The 20743-nt window shown below is 46.2% G+C and overlaps 1 long non-coding RNA gene across 1 annotated transcript in view; it reads right to left on the minus strand.

Moving 5' to 3' along the window:
- Positions 1-20743, minus strand: part of LOC147701160 (uncharacterized) — a 114063-nt gene that overhangs the window by 24827 nt on the left and 68493 nt on the right. Inside the window, exon 2 of the long non-coding RNA XR_015297159.1 lies at positions 5427-5519. This is a non-coding gene — a long non-coding RNA (uncharacterized LOC147701160). The remainder of the gene's footprint in view (positions 1-5426; positions 5520-20743) is intronic.

Raw genomic sequence — 20743 nt, forward strand, 5'->3', positions numbered from 1 at the left:
TGCTGACCCTTCTTCTAGGCATCACACTTTTGAACTTATGTCTACTATCCCTGTCACATAGTTTGTCTCGCTTCTCCTGCACTCTTGGTTGTGCCCATGTTTCATTGCATCAGAGCAGGCCGATGCTCTTTGATTCTCGCTCCTATGCCTCGTACAACAACTTGCTGTAGGAAGCTTGATGGACTTAGGAATAGTATATTTTTCTATTCCTACTCCAGTTTGTGGAACAGCAGGGAAGGTGTTGGATTGTAAATTCAACACCTTCTGCCATATATCGCAAGTCGCAACTACTTGCGATGTAATGGTTTCTGATGTAACAACGCGGTCATTGTAACAATGGCGTTGTACTGGCATGTGATGTAAAGAATGCGTAGTAAGTGCTGTTTCCCACCGGGAACTCCGTGCCCCTCCACCTCAGGCAATCAGCGTCGCTGGCCTAATTCAAGAAGGACCTCAAGACCTGGCTATTTCGAATGATCCTCCACCCAGAGGAACCAGCAGCCTCTCTCCCCCCAGCGCCTTGATACCCTCACCGGTGAGAAGCCATGCTTTATAAGCCCCTGATTGATTGATTGAGAGCTCAGACTGCCATACTCTACCAGACTTATTTATGACTAAACAATGTCTGTGTTGAACAATAAGTGGGTGTGGTTATGGTTGGGCATCTCCTGCATGGAATACCAACACCACTGCTTTATAAGAACCCAAATTATCATACTTTTTTTTACTGCTATTTATTATTTAAATGAGCTCTTATCAAACGTTTCTTCTGTAGAGGAACTAGCCATTCACAACCTGCTTGGTAAACCCTCTTCTTTGCCATCATCACAGAATCTGGCACCACATGACATTTCAGAACTAGCTTACAGAGATTGGCTAGATGTCTTATCTAAGAGCCTATCCACTTGTCTTGCTTCACCCACATTCACAACACTTACTGTTGGTAAACCTACTTCAGTTTACTTAAACCTAGGAGCTCTTAACTTGCATTTTATCCAAAAGTGTCAATCAGAGACCTATGATTGTAGCAGTTTTGCTTGAGAAATGTCCTAATTCCAGCTTTTGGAGAAGTACCACCAACACCACCACCAAGGGTCCAGGAACTAGGGGACTTGTCAGAATATTTTGTGAGGCCTGGTGCCAAAATGTAATGCATGGCCTAGAAGCTTCTCCCGTTTTTGTCAGGTGCTATAAGCACCTTTTCCTAACTATTAAAAATAACGTACTTCAGGGCTAGGAAAATTATAGTATTTGCTGCCATCTCGGTGTCTGGCCACATAAGCAGCCTCATTGTTATTGAAGGTGGCAAGGTAGCTTGGAATAAAAAATATATAAGAAAATGTAGCTGAGCGAAAGCGGGGCCCAGAAAAGGCAGGGCCTGTGGTATAATGGTCCCTTGCTCCGCTCCTTCCCTGTGACATCCCAGGCCTTCATATCGAGGGAAAGCTCTGTACAAGGTGGAAGGCAGAGGGGGTTGTGCCCCAGGCCCCACAGTTTTTAAGCATCCCACTCACAAAGCCTAATACATTTGATTTTAAAAGTATCCCTGTTTGTTAACGTATTGGCACTTAGAGACATATCCTTGCGAGTATCAGAGCACTTTATAATTACACAGTAGCAGATACAGTAATATCAAATTCACTGCAAAATCGATAACAACCGAATATCAAAGTTCCATCACTATTACCATTGTAGTATCATAATTCAGGCAACTGCAAGTCCCAGGCAATGTTGGGAAGTAGGGGGCAAGAGTGGGTACTGCTAGGAGGAACGCACTAAGGTAGGCAGAGATAAATAGTCCTGCGAGCGACTTAGGAAACTAGAGTCTTGGATCTAGGGGAGAAATTGGTACAGAAGGAGTTCTTTGACTTTTTTCTTGAAGGACATGATCGAGGGATTCATCCTGACTTCAGGAGGTCATGTGTTCCAAATTCTTGGGGTGATCCCAGAGAAGGATTGGTTGATCAGGATGCCGGCAGTGTTCGAGCTTCTGGACGAGATATCGAGGGGTATTGTGGTGGAGGGCTTTATGTGTCATTCAGGCTATTTTTCGATGGTGACAGATGCTTGCGATGCAGTCTTTTCTCTATCCCTAGAGGATACATTTTTTATTGATACTTAGAAGAAAATTGACCCTGGCACTACCAAACGTCTGACAGATCTGGGGGCCAAGAGGACAGCAGTTGATGGTGCCCAAGGAGTCTAAAAAACACATCTCTTGAGTTGGCACGCAGTGGGAGGGAGTGGCCAGTGAGCGAGGAGTAGGAGAAATTATTCTTTTTGAAGGAGAGTTTAACCTAAAATGTCAAAGTATTCTAAATAAAACGATGAAAGGGCTGCCAAGAAATGATTCCAGTGTTTTAGAGCCGTTTAATCATGTTATGTTCACTTCTCTCGTTCTGTTATTACTGGAACATCAGTTCATTTTTCAACCTTGTATGTTTTTTTATTTTGACTGTTTTGCAAGAAATCAGCAGAAACCCCCTGATTCTATATCAGATATGACTCCGCAGCCCCCTCCTCTGAGCAATGTTTCATAATAGCCTTGCATGGTGTGAAGGTTCTCAGTTTAGAGCAGAGGTGTTCATCTTTTTCTTTTTGGGTTACAACCAGTGTTCTCCTTTGTGCCAGTGTTTGCTGGTGCTCAGGTACTTATTTAGTAACACCGGCACAAATTTATGACGGTCCACCCCATAGTGGTTCTGTCAGACTCTTTTTTTTTAAACAAAGCGCATGAGCAAAGTGTTCATAATTCAATACACAATTACAAAGGTTGTAATACCATGGCGCTTAGGCCCTTCTTACAGCCTTGGGTCACCTAGTATAGCCCAAGGGGGTATATATATATATATATATATGTTGCTTTCATGCAGCGCTGAGTAAAAGGGAAAGGGCAGAAATGCACTGTATTTAGCATAATACGCCGGATTTCTGTCCTTTCCTTGTGCAGTCTGCTTAGCGCCAACACAGGTGCTCTTGCACAACATTGCAAGGGTGCGTGCATTGTAAGTTGGATTGTTTGTGTGCAGGAAGGGAGTCCTTCCTGAACAAAAACAATTCCCTGAGGCATTTTCTTTTTATCCATGTTTGCTGGAGAATGCAGCACACAGAGAGAAGAAAAAAAGAGGAGAAATAAACATGCGTAGCATTATGATGCTTTTCCAGGTTTACTATTGTTGAGAAATCTGGCATGTGCCAAAATCAATGGATGGATGCGGGGGAACTAGGGGTGACCTGTGAACTCCACTACGTTGGCGGAATTCCGAGTTTTTGACACTCCATGCTCTCCTTGGAATGCGGAGTTCAGCAAAAACTCTGCAAACCGCTGCGAAGTGGAGTTTGCTGCCCCCCACCCATAGTTTTAGATTGATTCCCAGGTGACTCTACTAGAAACAGCAGTAATCCGGTTCTCTGCAGTGACCCCAAAGCATTAGAATCACTCCCACCAGTATCGATTGCAGTCTGGCATAGCTGGATAAAACTTTATGTTATGTTATGTTATGTTATGTTATGTTATGTTAGGGGGCTCTTCTATAGCGCTCGACTCACCCAGGGGGCATCTCGGCCTGTTATCTAAGCGAAACAGTGAGGTTGGAAGGAGAGAAGGAAGATTGGTGCAGATCAATTAAAATAGAAAAGTTTTCAGATGTTTCCTGAACTCCAAATAAGAGGTGCATTTGCGTTGGGCCACTGGGAGCTGGTTCCATTACTTTGGGGCAATGTATGAAAAGGCTCTACCCCCGGTGGGTAAGAGACGAATACGGGGGATCTTTAGCAGAGCTAGTGAGTTAGACCTAAGATTATAATCCGAAGACTGTTTAACAAGCTTCTTTTGAAGGTACAAGGGCCCCTTGCCCTGCAAGGTCTTAAATGTGAGACAGCAGATCTTAAAGAAGGATCACTTTTTTACTGGCAACCAGTGGAGTGCCCTTAGTAGCGGAAGAGAGGGGGAGCCAGGAGGCCGATTTAATGTCATCTTTGCTGCAGTGTTTTGAATCACTTGCAGCTTAGATAATAGTGTCTCACCTACTTCCGCCAGTAAGGCGTTTCCGTAGTCCAGACAGCTAATAACCAATGCTTGGACCACGGTTCTACGATGGTTCTCAGCAGAAATGGTATTATCCTGCGCAGAAGGCGAAGGCTGTAGTAACAGGAACTCACCGTAGCTGCAATGTGGTCCTTCATATTGAGAGATTGGTCCAATTTTAATCCCACGTTTTTTACTAAGAAGACTCTGCCGGCACAAAGATAGAATCTGAAGAGCCCAGGCAGGCTGTAACCAAAAAACGCTAGAGAGCCCAGCCGTCTAAAGCCGTCAGGGCGGCAGGGGCAGTGACCGAAGAGTTGCAGCAGGTGAAGGTCTGTACGGAGCTTAATAAGGGGAATGTTGCTCCCGGCCTGGCCCTTGCTGGACCAGGTTGGACTGGGGCTTTGGCACACCTGAATATTTGGACCACCAGGGTGCGAGAATGAGTTGCAGCTTTGTGGAGCCCACCAGAAAGGAATCAAAGTGTGCCCGCAGCTAGTAGCCCAGAGAGCACCTCAGCACGGTGCAGTTAGAACTCACCAGGGTGGGGGGTACCAGCTGCGAATTAGTTGTGGCAACACCCCCCACCTGACCACTCTCTCACTCGCTCCGCCAGGTGAGCAATACCCATGGTTTCTACTCCCTTCCCGCTCATCATAACTGCTTCCTGCTATTCCCCTCCAGCACCCAGCTCACAGAGTTGAAGCCCCCGGGGCCTTCTGTGGCATACAGAGTGGGGAGGTAACATGAAAAGAAGGGAGAAAGGGGGCGTCAATGACTTTGCAACATGGGTAAGAATAGCGCCCCGTAGTTTAATAGCAGGTTCAAGGTTGTTATGAGGCCCTGGGTTTAATGGCAAAGGCCTGGGATTATGTTTGTCAGATTCGTTCATCAAACTTTGCTGACACTAAAGGAGGCTGCAGGAAAACCATTTAGGGTGGAGTGGAACTCCGCAGAATTCAACTGAGTTTTTATGCAACTCTGTAGGATTCAGCATAGTGCAACTCCGCAAACTCCACCCACCCCTAGTAGGAACACCCACGCTCCACCCATGGAACACATCCCTCAGGTAGAGTAAGGCAACACAGGGATTTTCACTGAGTTGCATTACCCTAGATTCAGTAAGCCACATAAGGTGGCCTTGCGTGGCTTGATAAATCATACTTAAGAGTTGCATCCCTTTTGCACCCCGTTGTGTGGTGCAAAAGTGACACACTGCTTCGATACATTTGCCCGAAGTATGTAGGGGAATCATGGTAAGTTGGTGTCACTGGTATTGGCAGCGCTGGCAGGGACAGTAAGTGGTGCAAATTGCAATGGCCGCCTGAGAAATATCTTGGGCCCTGGCACTTATCTTGCAAACTAAACACTGGTTACAACTGAAAGGAACCCAGCTTACTTGTGCACTTTCATCAAGGGGTGATTCATGAATCCTGATGTGTGGTGCGAGCGATTGTTCCTCTCCTCACTGGGCGAACGCGTCGGCGAATCCCTAAAAAACAGAAAATAGGCTGAGATGAGTATTGTGTACAAATAAGAAAGTCATTGAAAATTAAATAATAAAAGCTGGGCACTCACTTTCTGATGAAGCATAGCAGCAGAGGAAAGTGGCATATATTGAGCACTCAGAATAAGAAAAGTTACAAAAATCTGGAGACTTTTACAGATGGCAGCTTTTAAAAACTATGATGCTCACATCTCATTAAAATAACAGTCAAGCCTTAAATCTAATTTTTCTATGAATATAAGTAAAATCAGAGTTAGACCCTACTGAGGAATACATCTTTATATCCATTTTTTTTAATTGAGTTTTATATAGCACTAGCTAAATCCGATGATATCTGAGTGCTTTACATGTTTCGCGAATACGTTTAGAGGATGTACATGAGAATTGTGTGGGTGAAACCATCAGAGGGAAAGTATAGGACAAAAGGCGTTGAGGTAGTTAGGTAGACTCAAATCTATATCACAATATAGCATTAAGGAAATGGCAGTATAGATTGATCTTGTTGATAAGGGTTGGCTCCTTGGGAAAAGTAAATCAGTGAGTGTGTGTGTGATTTGAAGTAATATTTAAGCAGTAGAGATTTGAGGTCCAATTAGAAGCATGAAAAGGAAGAGTTTCAGCAAAGGTTCTTAGCAAGTGAATTCCAAATCCTAGGTTCGTTTCCAGAGAAGGAGCGTGCTTGGGAGGATTTCTTCGTAAGTTTAGGAGGTATGAGAAAAAGAGAGTTGGAGCTTCTCAGAGTCATGCTCTTGATAGTTTGGATTCTAGGTATTTGGAGTTTTTTGTATATAGTACTTTGTGGAGGACACAAGCTATCTGGTAGATGCATTTCACTTCAATGGGAAGCCCAGTGACACTCTTAAGGGCAGGTGATATGTGATCACATCGGTTGATTTCTGTGATTAGTTTGGCAGACGCATTGAGAGTTGCTCTTCGGGGGCACAAGGTGACATTTTGGAGGTCCAGTGAAGATGGTGTTGCAGTAGTCAAGTTTCGAGAGGATTAGAGATTGGACTACCACTTTAAGATCGTCATGGGGTATAAATGGTTTGATTTTCTTAATATGTTCTAGTGTGAAGAGCGCTCCTTTGGCTGACTTATTAATGTGCTCCTTCATTTACATGTCTTTATCCAGAGTGGTACCCAATGATTTTATGGAGTTGTACAGTGTTGGAGAAGTGTTTAGTGTGCCTAAATTCTTGAGCCTTTCTTGGATAGGTATGGGTTTGTATTTTGGGGAGAGGAGTAGCAGTTCAGTCTTGTTGGGGTTCATTTTAAGGTGGTTGGTGTTTAGCCAAGATAGTATCTTGACAGGTGTGGTATTAAGATGCTCGATGTTGCTGGTTGATTTGATTTTGTAGTAGAGTTTTCTGCTGTCTACATATAGGTAATATTTAATCCAAGTGTCCAAAAGAGACTGGGGCTGAGTGTGTGAGGAGAGCTGCTAGAAGCGTCCATCACAATCAAGGCTCGAATCCACCATGTAGTGCCATGAACTCACTCTTGTCTGGCAGTAGGGAGTAGGGCTTTCGCCCTCAGCCACTAGGACTGACAGGGCATCATAGGGAACTGCTGTAGGGCCGAACCAGGTGCCCCGCCAAAACCACGCTATCTTCGTCAGCTGACCAAGTCTGGAGGGATGGAGGTCGGCTCTCATACACAAGTGTGCTGCAAGAGAGTTCCCCAGTGTGGGCCTTTCTCCTCGGGCGGAATTTACTGTACAACAATGTCCTCCATTAGGAGGCAATCAGATGCCTCAAAAACAGAGGGAGGCATTGGAGGCCTTATTTTAGAGGTAGCAAAAGTCACCAGCCGGTCCGACATTACGGGGGCCCGTGCCACCCACGTGCAAGTGTCTCACTTAACCAGGTGGCCTTGGGAGCACCAGGCATCAGCCCCATCAGCTTTTGTGGCAGCAGCAGACGATAGCAGGTATGGCGCTCTGGAGCATATGCATAAGCACTGTTGATGAGAATGGGACCAGACACATAGGCGGCATTAAGTGCCCCTGGTTCACATAGGGGCAACAATGAATTTGGGATATCTAGACATAGGGTGGTAGCGGGTGCCTCACTTTTCGCAGCAGAAAAAGACAATAGCTGGTTTGACAGTACGGGAGTCGGCTCTACCCACATGGGAGGGTCTCGCGCGCATGTGGCCTTGGGTCCATTGTGTAGCAACTGGTGTCTCTGTTCTCACAGTCCAGGTGAGACACCTTCAGGTGCCTTGGACTCTCAAGGGGGTAGTAATTTTCAGCAACCATTTATGTGTGCAATTCAGGTGCACTAGGGGTCGCTCAGCTGTCCTATACCATCGGTACCAGTTCCACCATCAGTGGAAGCCAGCTCTGTTGGGATAATGGTGTGTGAATGCGTTGGAAGTCTTCTTTTGGAGCAGTTGGATGCCGTCTGCACCACAACCCCAGCTGGCAGGATCAACAACCTGCTCTCTCTGATGGCGGCACGGGCGGGCAGCGGTCTTTAATTCAGGGGGGTTTTTAGTCCAAAGTTCTCCACTTATTCATCTTCAGCCACATTTCTGTGGCTGAAGAGTGATGGTAGGTAGGTGGATGACTGAGTCACGTCAGGATTTGCAAACAATTATTGATGCCTGTCCCAGAACTGCCACAGTGAGCTCCTTTCAGTAGGTCAGTTCCAGAAAAACAAATATTGGACAGCTGGAACATTGGATTACCCTAAAGCCAATTAACCTGTACTAGCAATTTAAATACTGAGGGGGCTAATCACAGACTGCATATTTTTACTACGTTTTGTAGTACTATAAAACACACTACAAAATGCTGTTCACAAACCTACATGTAGAGTTTATGCCTCCTTCCCGTCAGTACTGTTATGTGCGAAGATCTCTGCCCCAACTGCAGAGTCTCAGCACACACAGATGTACATGTTAGTAGTGAATGTGGGAGGGACACAGGGAATTGCCTGGAGACTACTTATAAATAAAAGGGAGTGGATTAGGGTGGAGGAAGGAGGGATTTAGGCTGGCTCAGTGAAGGTTAGGAAGAGGTTTAGGGAGGAATGTAGAGATACCCACAACATAATAAGCCCATTACTAATAACAAGCAGCACTTTTAGAGTTGCTACAACCAAAAAGGGATCCAAAATACCAGTAAATTACTGCATCTCAGTGATGAAGAGAGTCCATTACTGGATGCTGCCAACGGCTGGTATTGCAAACTCCTCCAATAGAAAAATAATAGAGTTAGGTGTAGAAATAAAGCCCAATAGGAAATAATCTTAAATTTAAATTCCACTATTTCAAAACATAAATGATTATAATTTACTGTTAAAATAATTTATTAAAAAATAGAACATATTTTAAAGTTAAATATAAAATAGTTAAATAACCAGTGTGGCTCATGTCTCTCTCAGTGACTACCCATGTGTGCCAAGTAGTTAGGGTGACCAGGGATCCCGGTGTTTCACTAGCTGTCCCGGCAGATTTCAGGAAATTTAGCTCCTGTACCGGTTTTTAGAGATGGTTGACGGAAATCGGCGACAGGTGCTTTTTTATGTTTTTACAAAGCAGGGATAGTTATCAGTTGTTTCATGAAAGCAATTTAATTAGCAGGCAAGCTACTGGGTTTAAAAAATTGCATTTTATGTATGTTCTAACTGCCTGTTCTGTAATTCTCTGGTGAGGGGCGCTGTCATTCTATCCGCTCGCTGGAAGTCAAATGGTAGTCCTTCTATTTTCGTGAAATGTCCCGGTTTTTGGCTTTAAAATTCTGGTCAACCTACAAGTAGCTAATGATGTTTGAAGCACCTCACCCGCCTGTCCATGGGTCCGTCTAGGTGGTATGTTGTCTTGGTGTACTTGGAAGGAGTGTTATTGGTGGCTTGACCATAAGGCACAGAGGTGCATGCTCTGTTCATCTAGCTCACCAGTGCTAAATATGCAGGGGTCCGAATCACTGCCATGATGAAGCTTTTCTAGTGTCCTGAGTGAATGAATCTGGAGCATTTGAAACTAGTTTTTAAAAACTTAGTGCCCTCACTAATAAACAGATTCCTTTCGATATTTACAACCATTGTTCCAGAGAGCTCAGTGACTCAGGGTGGAACGGAGTACCCATCATAGGTCTACCAGAGCTAAGTTAAGCTCAATTTTCACCAGTACCCACTCTCTCTACTAATAAAGTGAAACCGTTCCTCCACGAAAGCAACTTGTAACTGGTGCCCTGGAATTTCAACTCGAGCACATTAATACTGCAAAACATAAACACAAAAATTAAGCAATTTTTCTTTAATAAAGTCCGTTTCTGAAGTGACATAGAAGTCTCGTGTCTTTTAGGAACACTGGCCAGGTTACGAATTCGAGTAAATATATACCAAAGCAGACAAACTGGCAATGAGAGATGTACAATCACCAGTTTTCATAGTTGAGCTTATTTCTAAGCACTGCAAATGGAAGCAAGGGCTATGGTCCAATTTACTGATACTCATGTTATAGACCTCAGAAGGATGAAAGGCTGAGCTGACCTTGTTGGGATTCAAACTTGCGTCCTCAAAGTTCACAGGTTTTAGCAGGAGTGCATCACTTTCTGAAATTAACAACTAATTAGTAGGAGCGCCTAACTTACTAAAGTTAAAAAGGCGTCAACAGGTGTGACTTTACTGACCCCTATTACCGACCCTAGCGAAATAAGCTGGCCACTCGTTAATTGTTCAATAAGGTAGTAGTATTCCACCCAAAAGAGCCACAGCTATGAAATGGACAACGGCCTTGTAAACAGGTTCTCTAAGGAAACCATCGTGCTGGCTTCGTCATTCGTTCTAGAATGAACTCTTGGCCCCGCCCCTTCCTCTCACCTGGTCCTCATACTCAAGGGCCTCGGGTCGTTCATCGTGCAGACCACAGCCTCGGGCAGCAGAGCGGCCGCCGTCGCTGTGTGTGTGTGCTCGCTCCCAGTGTAGCCTGACCCCCCAGCTCATCAGCTTTATATGGGGGGGCAGCAGTGTGTCACAAAAGGCATTCATTGAGGTGACATGGCAGTGACATCACGAGAGCGCCAGCAGGGCCTGTCCTCGGTGGCAGGGAGTATCCGTGCGTTCCCAGCCGGCGTAGGCCTCAGCAGGCCTCTTCGCAACAAGCAGCCATTTTAGACTTTGAGGAATGGCCTACCCGCTTCCCGTACACATACACAATGCTGCCCATCATTTGACACCGACCCAAACTATTATTCCTCCTTCTGCGGATCTGTTTGTCGCACGGGTGGCATCTTTGTTCATTTCATTTTACAAAGATAAAAGTCAATTCTCAAGTAGTTGTAGCTTCCAAGCCAGATGTTTATTCCAACGAACCAAGGACGTCAACCCAACTCACCTGTAAAGGGGCTTCCTCCTTTCCGGTTCAGATTTTACAGGCCAAGAATCATGTGTTTGGGACACAAATGTGATAGTAATTAGCTGCCTCTTAAATGTTAGGCCCGTGTAATTGTTTTTCAGTCTGAATAAAGAAAATGATTTATCAGGGGACTCCTAAAATAAAGAATTCTATTTCTATTGATGTGAAAAACTAGCTTTTTATCAAAGGCTTTTTAGGCTCAGTGGGAGTTCGGACTCAGTATACTTTTCATGTAGCTCCTTCTGAAAACGTCAAAGTGTGGCTCACCTAAGGGCTTCCTTTTCATAGCTTTTATCCTTGAAAATCTACTGTAATCTCATTTCTTTTTTTAGAAAATAGTTCATGGCCAATGCAGGGAGACATAGGTCACGTTAAAGATACATATTATTTTAACATCTGTTCCCTACCATTTGACGTTTCATAAGTGGAAACGGTCTTTTAATAGATTTTTTTTCTCATTTTTGTAGCACACGCCTGGTTTCAAGAAGCAGGGGGTCAATATAAAGAGGGCTGTTGGACTGAAGCTGTTCACTTGCAAGAGAACAGAAAGTCGCAGATGCAAGAGCCTTCGATTTCGTTGTAGTGGATGAATTACCAGAGACAATAAAATGATCAATTCTTCAGAGTTAAAAAAGATAAGTCAAATAATTAGCATTTACTTATATCTTAAATCTATATCTTAAATCTGTAGGGTTTGGAGACAGATGGTGTTTGATGTGGGTACATACAGCTAAAACTGCATGCGAGGGAGGTGATATTTGGTGGTAGGTTCTAAATACTTGAATTTCACTAACCAAACAAAATACACAAACCCCACTTCAGGTTCAAAAGATGATGAAAAGCTCTATTGTCCAGCACCATTTTCACATTGTTTGGGTTAAAAGCGATAGTCTCCGGTGGTGAAATAGTGCCAGGCAAGTCAGACACCCCTCCTTAGGTATTCTTAATTCACGTTCCATAATAGAACATTGAAAAAATATTGGCAAACTGGTGCATATTTTTACAGCACAAAAAAGAATTGCAGGTTCAGTGTTATAAAAAGTTCAAGTTCAAGAATTTATATAGCGCACTACTCACCCAGAGGGTCTCAAGGCGCTTGAGGGAGGGAAGGTGAATTACTTATCGAAAAGCCAGGTTTTTAGCTGCTTTCTAAAGGAGAGGTGGTTCTGTGTAAGGCGGAGGTGAGTGGGGAGGGAATTCCAGGTTTTGGAGCTAAGTAGGAGAAGGATCTTCCTCCCATGGTGGATCTGTGGATGCGCGGAATTGCGGCGAGGGCTTGATTGGATGATCGTAGTTGGCGGGTGGGTGTGTAGAAGGACAGTCGTGTGTTGAGGCATTCGGGTCCTAGGTCGTAGAGGGCCTTGTGTGCGTGGGTGAGGACACGGAACGTTATTCTCTTGTTGATGGGGAGCCAGTGGAGGTCTTTCAGGTGACCGGAAATGTGAGCTTGACAGGGGATGTCCAGTATGAGTCTGGCTGAGGTGTTTTGGATGCGTTGGAGTTTTTTCTGTAGTTTGGCAGTGGTTCCGGCGTATAGGGTATTTCCATAATCCAGTCGGCTAGTAACCAGTGCGTGGGTGACTGTCTTTCTTGTTTCGGCGGGGATCCAACGGAAGATTTTTTTGAGCATGCGTAGGATGTTGATGCATGAAGATGAGACGGCGTTGACTTGTCTGGCCATCGAGAGGGAGGAGTCCAGGATGAATCCCAGGTTACGTGCGTGATCTGTTGGTATGGGTGCTGCACCCAGGGCCGGTGGCCACCATGAGTCGTCCCAGGATGAGGGGGATGATCCTAAGATGAGGACTTCCGTTTTGTCTGAGTTTAGTTTTAAACAGCTGTTCTTCATCCATTCGGCTACCTCTTTTATTCCTTCGTGTAGATTGGTTTTGGCGGTGTTTGGGTCTTTGGTAAGGGAGAGGATCAGCTGGGTGTTGTCTGCGTAGGAGTTGATGTTGAGGTTGTGTTGTCGTGCGATGGAAGCGAGGGGACTCATGTAAACGTTGAAGAGGGTGGGACTGAGTGATGATCCTTGTGGTACGCCGCAGATGACTTTGGTGGCCTCTGATTTGAATGGGGGGAGGCGGACTCTCTGGGTTCTCCCGGCGAGGAATGAGATGATCCAGTCCAAAGCTTTTCCTTGTATTCCGAGGTTGTTGAGGCGTTGTATGAGGGTGCTATGACAGGCTGTGTCGAAGGTGGCGGAGAGGTCGAGTAGGATGAGGGCGACTGTTTCTCCGTTGTCCAGTAGCGTTCTGATGTCGTCTGTAGCTGCGATGAGGGCGGTTTCGGTGCTGTGTTTGGCTCGGAACCCGGACTGTGACGGGTCGAGGGAATTGTTGGATTCAAGGAAGGTGGCGAGCTGACTATAAACGGCTTTCTCAATGACTTTGGCAGGGAATAGGAGGAGTGAGATGGGGCGGTAGTTCTTAAGTTCTGAGGGGTTTGCTGTGGGTTTCTTCAGAAGTGCGCTGAGTTCGGCATGTTTCCAGCTTTCCGGGAAGGTAGCGGAGTTGAAGGAACAGTTGATGACATCGCGGAGATGGGGTGCGATGATGGAGTCTGCTTTGTTGAAAATGTGGTGGGGCCATGGGTCGGTTGGTGATCCTGAGTGGATGGAGTTCATCAGGTGGATGGTGTGTTCAGTAGTGATTGGGTTCCAGGTGCAGAGGTCGTGAGGGTGCTGTTTTGGTTCGGAGGTGGGTGGAGTGGACTGTTCTTCGGATTGGTTTTCAAAGCTGTTATGTATGTTGACGATTTTGTTGTGGAAGAAAAAGGATAAAGAGTCCCAGAGGTCTTGAGAGGGAGTGATGTCGTTGGTGCCTGCGGTGGGGTTGGTAAATTCTTTGACGATGTTGAATAATTCCTTACTGTTGTGGGCGTCGTGTGTTTGTGTGTGTTTACTATAACTGCTGAACTTCAATGGGTTTATACACGTGAAATCTGAGCCTAACTATGACAAACCTGTAACATTTGTTTTTTGAGTGAATTTCCATGTTTTTTTTTTGTTATTTCCTAACTATAACATCCCTGTAACCCTTGTTTTTAGTGAATTTTGAAGATTTTTTAAATTTTATCACCTGTAATCTTTGAGAGTGGATGTGTGAGTGGCTGTATGGGTTGGTGAGTGGGGGTGTGAGTGGCTGCATGGGTCTGTGAGTGGGTGTCTAAAGGGTATTGTGGGTGTGTGAGTGACTGTATGGGCATGTGAGTGGCTGTATGGGCATGTGAGTGGGTGTGTGAGTAGTTGTACGAGTCAGTGGCTGGGTGAGTGAATGGCTATACCAGTCTAAGGGGCCGATTATGATTGCGGTTTTTCCGCATCCTCGGGGCCGGCGGAAGCCGGCCCAGAGGATGCGGAAAAACCGCAGCGGACTGACCAAGGACCCACCGCCACATTAGGATGGCTGGTGGGTCCTGGTTTCCGTCCGCAGCTTTTCCGCCGCGGTCGGCTTACAACCGTGGCGGAGAAGCTCTGATATGGTGACAGTGCCTCTCAGACACCGTCCGCCATATCAGGATGGGCTTTAAAAAGTGCTTTTCTGCAGCGGGTTTTCCGCCGCGGAAAAGGATACGGATCTTCACTGCGGGGGCCCGTTGCGGGCCACCTAGGTGAAGAGGGGGTGGGGTTTCGGGGGGTACCTATGGTACCCCCCTGCATTTGCATGCAGAAAGCGGCAGGCACCGCGCAGTGCCTGCCTCTTTCTGCATGCAAATGCAATGCGTGCATTTTTAACATTGCCGCGGGTGCAGCTTGAAGCTGCACCCGCTGCAATGTTAAAAATAGAGGATGTGACCGCCAGGGTGGCGGTCACATCCTAATTGCACAGGAGGCAACTCCGCATGCAATGCGGAGGTTCCCTCCTGCTCTGGGGTCGCGGACGGACGCAAGTCCGTCCGCGATCCTAATCGACCCCTATGAGAGGGTTTGTGAGTGTCTGTATGGGTGTATGAAAGGGTGTGTTAGTAGTTTAGAGGGTGTGTGAGTGAGTGTGTGAGTGGATTTGTAAGTCAGTCAGTGAGCATGTGAGTGGTGGTATGGGTCTGTGAGTGGGTGTGTGAGTATCTATGTGGGTGGGTTTATTATTGGTTGTATGGGTCTGTGAGTGGGTTTGTGATTAGCTTTATGGGTGTGTGAGTGGCTGTGTTAGTGGCTGTATGGATCTGTAATTCGGTTGTGAGTGGCGGTATGGGTGTCGAGTTTTGGGGGTGTGTGAGTGGCTGTATGTGTCTGTGAGTGAGTGTGTGAGTGGTTTTGTGGGTGTATGAGAGGGTGTGTGAGTCCATATGTGAGTGGCTGGGTGGGTCTGTGAGTGGATGTGAGAGGGGCTGAATTAGGGTATGAGCAGGTGTCTGAGTGTATGTGTGGGTGTGTCAGCATCTGTGTGAGTGACTGGACCAGATCTGAACCCCACCTGCCACTTTATCCAACAAGAGTCCACAGTTTTGCACACAATGTCTACCTAACTGGAGTACTTTCTACTAGTCAATTAGTAAACGCTATCTCGTTGGGTAAATGTCTAGTGCATATTCTACACTACAGCTGCGTAATGAACCACGAGAAATGTCTGCAGTGAGCTTGTCTGTGTTTTCACAATGTGATTGTTCCTCTGCATCTTCATCCAGAAATCTGTGATAACATGAATCCTCCTATAGGGAAGACAACAAGACTAGGGAAATACCCCCCAAACTAGAGTCCTTTCCCTTAATTATATGAAGTAGTGCTTCTTTGTTTGGTGGAGATGTCCTCATATTCTTTGGCATCAAGAAAGCTTCACTAAAGTAGTCGGGAAACGCAATGGGGGGCCATTTGGTAAGATGTCTATTATACTGGCATAAGGCGGAAAGACCTTTGCATACTTCTAAGGTCTAGGTGATTTGTATATTTGCATAATCGTAGTAATTTAAAGGGAGAACCACGGACTCTGGTCTTACCAGGAGAGGACAAGAAAACACTCATGGTGGCCCCCCCTTGACGCAGCAATTTTGGCCCTGGGTCCCTATGCCCGAGGCCTGGTCTCTTGATGATGAGTCCCTAGAGCCCTCTCAGGACACACAATGAGAAGTGTTGGGGATGGCGGGGGGAACCCCAATGCACCCGCGGTCCTGGCTGGCTGCCCATCCACCAGCAGGAGCCAGCATTTTTCTGACGTGTGGAGCAGCAAAGACTGCTGCTCCATGTGCATGGGAGCAATTTTTTCATCTGTTTTCCTGCCTGCTTCATAGCGGTTAGGAAAACAGATGAAAAGTCTGCTGCCTGCCAGCGGGAGCAGCTTTCGTTACTGGGAAGAGCTCAGGCTGCGCCCAGACAAAGCCCAGGCCAAGGGCGGGCCCATCCTTGACCATCATTGCCAGAAAGAGCCAAGACAGGGCCACTCACCTTGAACTTCGCATGGGATTTCATTGACGGTATGCCACATTAGTGTGCCTAAACCGGTCCCTAAATACCAGTGACTGACGGTTTCCTTGCGTTAGCCACATACGCGGGGACTGGTCCTTTCTCCTTACATTTTGGAGGCTAAATGTTGGTCCCTATGTGGTGATTCAGCAAGCATACGTGACCCAGGTGGTTCTGAAGGAGCTCTTGAGGCTACCTTTATGACTTACAGGACTGTACATGTTGTGGATCGAGTTCTGGTGAACCAAGGTAGCCCACCCAAATGCCACTTGTTGTTGACTTAATTTCCTAATTGACATTGGTTCCTGAGGCACATAGCCAAACTGCTGTCTAGCCAAAGAAAAAGTGAAAAAGAACAGGAGTGAAACCCATAAACCAAAATGGGACTGGGTATAGAGGATATATAGGATACAATGTCCCACTAGGTATCAATGTCAAAGACAGTTTGAAAATTGCATACAATACGTATTACAAAAAAGGAACACAAGGAGTCTCAGTACATTTGTGAAAAGGTTATTAATCACCAATTTTGTTGGAAATGGGAAGCACAGTTAAGAAGCAGCACTGTACATGAAAGACATTCATGGAGCAACCCAAATGACACTTGGTGACAAGGTGATGATAAAGTGAAAGTGGCGACCCAAGTGAACGTGGTGAACGGCGTGGTCGGCGCAAAGTGATTAAGAACAATCAAACATAGGCTCCACATTGAGTATACATGATTAAAATGTTCCAATTTGGCACAGTTATGAGCCTATTGATAGTGCGCCAAGAAATCGCGCTGTGTTTGTCGACGGCGTTTCAATCCTCTACGATTTGGGATCCTCTTCAGGACAGGGTTGACGCTGATTTGGAGTGCTGCGTGGAGAAACAATTAAATTAGGAGATCGGGCATGGAAGAGCGGTGGCCTAATTAAGGGGCACGAGTGTGAGCCGGGTGGTCGGGCAATTCACAACAAGAGGAAGAGCCAGATTAAAAAGGGCCTAACAGTGTTGGCGGTGGCAGGGCACATACAATTATTAATGGTGAGTAAGGAAATTTGGGCTAAGGTGGAGGACGGGGATACGGGAGGTGGGGGGTAGCAATGGCGTACCTGAAGTCAATGGGCGCTGACAGAGCGGGGGGGTCAGTCGTCCAATGATTGTGAGCCCAGGCGATCAGAGGTTAAGCAGTGATCTTGGCTGGTGGGTCCAGGTCTCAACGTGTTGAGCCGGTTAGGCGCCCAGAAATAAAGTCTAGATTAGGACGAGGTTTATCGGGCATACAAAGAAAGGTGAGATGCCTCCGAAATGTCGGTGGATCGGTGGGGGGTAGGTAGATTACCTGAGTTAATCTGGCGCTGGAGCCGAATGAATCCGTGGCAATGGGTTCCCGCGAAGGATTACGGGTTGAATGAGCTTGTCAAAGTAAACCAGGAAGTAACCATTGGGAGGGGCGGGGCCACAGGGTACGAAAGGGCGTGAGAACAGGGAGGGGGAGGAGAACAATCGTACGGGCAACGCCCATGGGCTGATTCTATTAACGTGAAGGAGTGGAAGGGAACGGAGGGTGGGTGGGGGAAGGGGAGGGGACGCTGCGCTGTGGTCTAATGATTGAAGGAGAAGTGACAAATACACATATTTCAGCCAATCAAGATCACAGATAGTTAACAATGCATAGAAATTCACATCAAGAGTTAAAGGCGCAGTGAGGCATAAGTAATTGCAAGAAAAAAACGCACAGGTGGTCGGTTGGAGTCTTAATAGGGCCACAATGTTAAACTAGCAGTTTCAGGTATCATGATGAATAAGCATAGGTCAGGGTCAAAAGGTCTGAATGGAGACTCAAGTAATGACCGTGCTATTCCATTCATCAAGGGTGTTAAGGCCCCTGTTTACAGAGTCTGCAAGTGAGATCCATTTACATTCAGCTCGGTTTAGGTTGTTGCCACCTCTGGTAGGGAGTCTGAGATGTTCAATTACCTGCCACTGTATGTCAATGTCTCGATGGCCTTTTTCAATGAAGTGCGTAACAAGGGGAGCTGAAAGAACCTGGCAATTCATTTGGCTTTTGTGCTGAATGATGCGCTGTTTCACCATTTGGGTAGTCTGGCCAATGTAGAGTAGATCGCAAGGGCAGCGAATGGCATAAATCACGTTAGTGGTTTTACAATTGGTATGACAAGTTAGTTCATGTCTTCTCCCATTATATATAAACTCTTTTGTGTTGTTGGTGAGTTCACATACAATGCATCCTTGGCATTTGAAATGTCCACGAATTGGTGCCAGGCCCCAAGCAGATGTGATGGTATTTTGGTCTTTTGTTGTTTCTGGCCACGTAATGGCATGTACCAAATGATTAGCAATGTTGTTGCCTCGTTGGTACGAAAAGAGAGGTGGATCCCGGAATTGCTCTTCGGATCTTAGCACTGCCCAGTTCTTTTTGATGATGGCACTTATTTTGTTGCTGTCTGGTCCAAAGGTAGAGACGAATGGGATCCTTGTCATTGATCTCTTGGTTTTAGGGACTAATAGATTTTCACGATGGTAGTACCAGGCACGTTTCTTAGCTCTGGTGACCAGTCTGCGGGGGTATCCTCTATGTATTAGTTTGTTCACCAGGATGTCTGCTTCGCGGAAGTAATCTTTTCTCCATTTACAATTACGTCTAATGCGTAGAAATTGTCCGAAAGGCAATCCATCTTTAAGGCCTCTGGGATGATGGCTTGAATAGTGTAACAGGGTATTGCGTTCCGTGGGTTTCCGATAGAGAATGGTGCCCAATGTGCCTTCCTCGGCATGTATGATAACATCCAGGAAAGGTAGATCGTTTACTTTATATTCACTGGTGAAATTCAGATGTTCTTGGCTGTTGTTGAGCCATTGAATGAAGGGTGTTAAATCATCAGGGGTACCATGCCAGAGGAGGAGGATGTCGTCCATATAGCCACGCTAAAGACCCACGTGGTGGAGGTAAGGATTCGCCGGGTTGAGGATTAATGATTTCTCCAGATTATGGACATAGAGTATTGCAAAGTTGGGCGCGAAGCGCACTTCATTGAAAAAGGCCATCGAGACATTGACATACAGTGGCAGGTAATTGACCATCTCAGACTCCCTACCAGAGGTGGCAACATAAACTTACTCCTAAACCGAGCTGAATGTAAATGGATCTCACTTGCAGACTCTGTAAACAGGGGCCTTAACACCCTTGATGAATGGAATAGCACGGTCATTACTTGAGTCTCCATTCAGACTTTTTGACCCTGACCTATGCTTATTCATCATGATACCTGAAATTGCTAGTTTAACATTGTGGCCCTATTAAGACTCCAACCGACCACCTGTGCGGTTTTTTCTTGCAATTACTTATGCCTCACTGGGCCTTTAACTCTTGATGTGAATTTCTATGCATTGTTAACTATCTGTGATCTTGATTGGCTAAAATATGTGTATTTGTCACTTCTCCTTCAATCATTAAACCACAGCGCAGCGTCCCCTCCGTTCCCTTCCACTCCTTCACGTTAATAGAATCAGCCCATGGGCGTTGCCCGTACGATTGTTCTCCTCCGCCTCCCCGTTTCCCATGCCCTTCCGTACCCTGTGGCCCCGCCCCTCCCAATGGTTACTTCCTGGTTTACTTTGACAACCTCATTCAACCCGTAATCTTTCGCGGGAACCCATCGCCACGGATTCATTCGGCTCCAGCGCCAGATTAACTCAGGTAATCTACCTACCCCCCACCGATCCACCGACATTTCGGAGGCATCTCACCTTTCTTTGTATGCCCGATACACCTCGTCCTAATCTAGACTTTATTTCTAGGTGCCTAACCGGCTCAACACGTTGAGACCTGGACCCCCCAGCCAAGATCACTGCTTCACCTCTGATCGCCTGGGCTCACAATCATTGGACGACTGACCCCCCCCGCTCTGTCAGCGCCCATTGACTTCAGGTACGCCATTGCTACCCCCACCTCCCGTGTCCCCGTCCTCCACCTTAGCCCAACTTTCCTTACTCACCATTAATAATTGCATGTGCCCTGCCACCGCCAACACTGTTAGGCCCTTTTTAATCTGGCTCTTTCTCTTGTCGTGAATTGCCCGACCACCCGGCTCACACTGGTGCCCCTTTATTAGGCCACCGCTCTTCCATGCCCGATCTCCTAATTTAATTGTTTCTGCACGCAGCACTCCAAATCAGCGTCAACCCTGTCCTGAAGAGGATCCCAAATCGTAGAGGATTGAAACGCCGTCGACAAACACAGCGCGATTTCTTGGCGCACTATCAATAGGCTCATAACTGTGCCAAATTGGAACATTTTAATCATGTATACTCAATGTGGAGCCTATGTTTGATTGTTCTTAATCACTTTGCGGCGACCACGCTGTTCACCACGTTCACTTGCGTCGTCACTTTCACTTTGTCATCACCTTGTCACCAAGTGTCATTTGGGTTGCTCCAT

The sequence above is a fragment of the Lissotriton vulgaris genome, chromosome 7 (assembly GCF_964263255.1).
Source record: "Lissotriton vulgaris chromosome 7, aLisVul1.2, whole genome shotgun sequence".
Lineage (NCBI taxonomy): Eukaryota > Metazoa > Chordata > Amphibia > Caudata > Salamandridae > Lissotriton > Lissotriton vulgaris.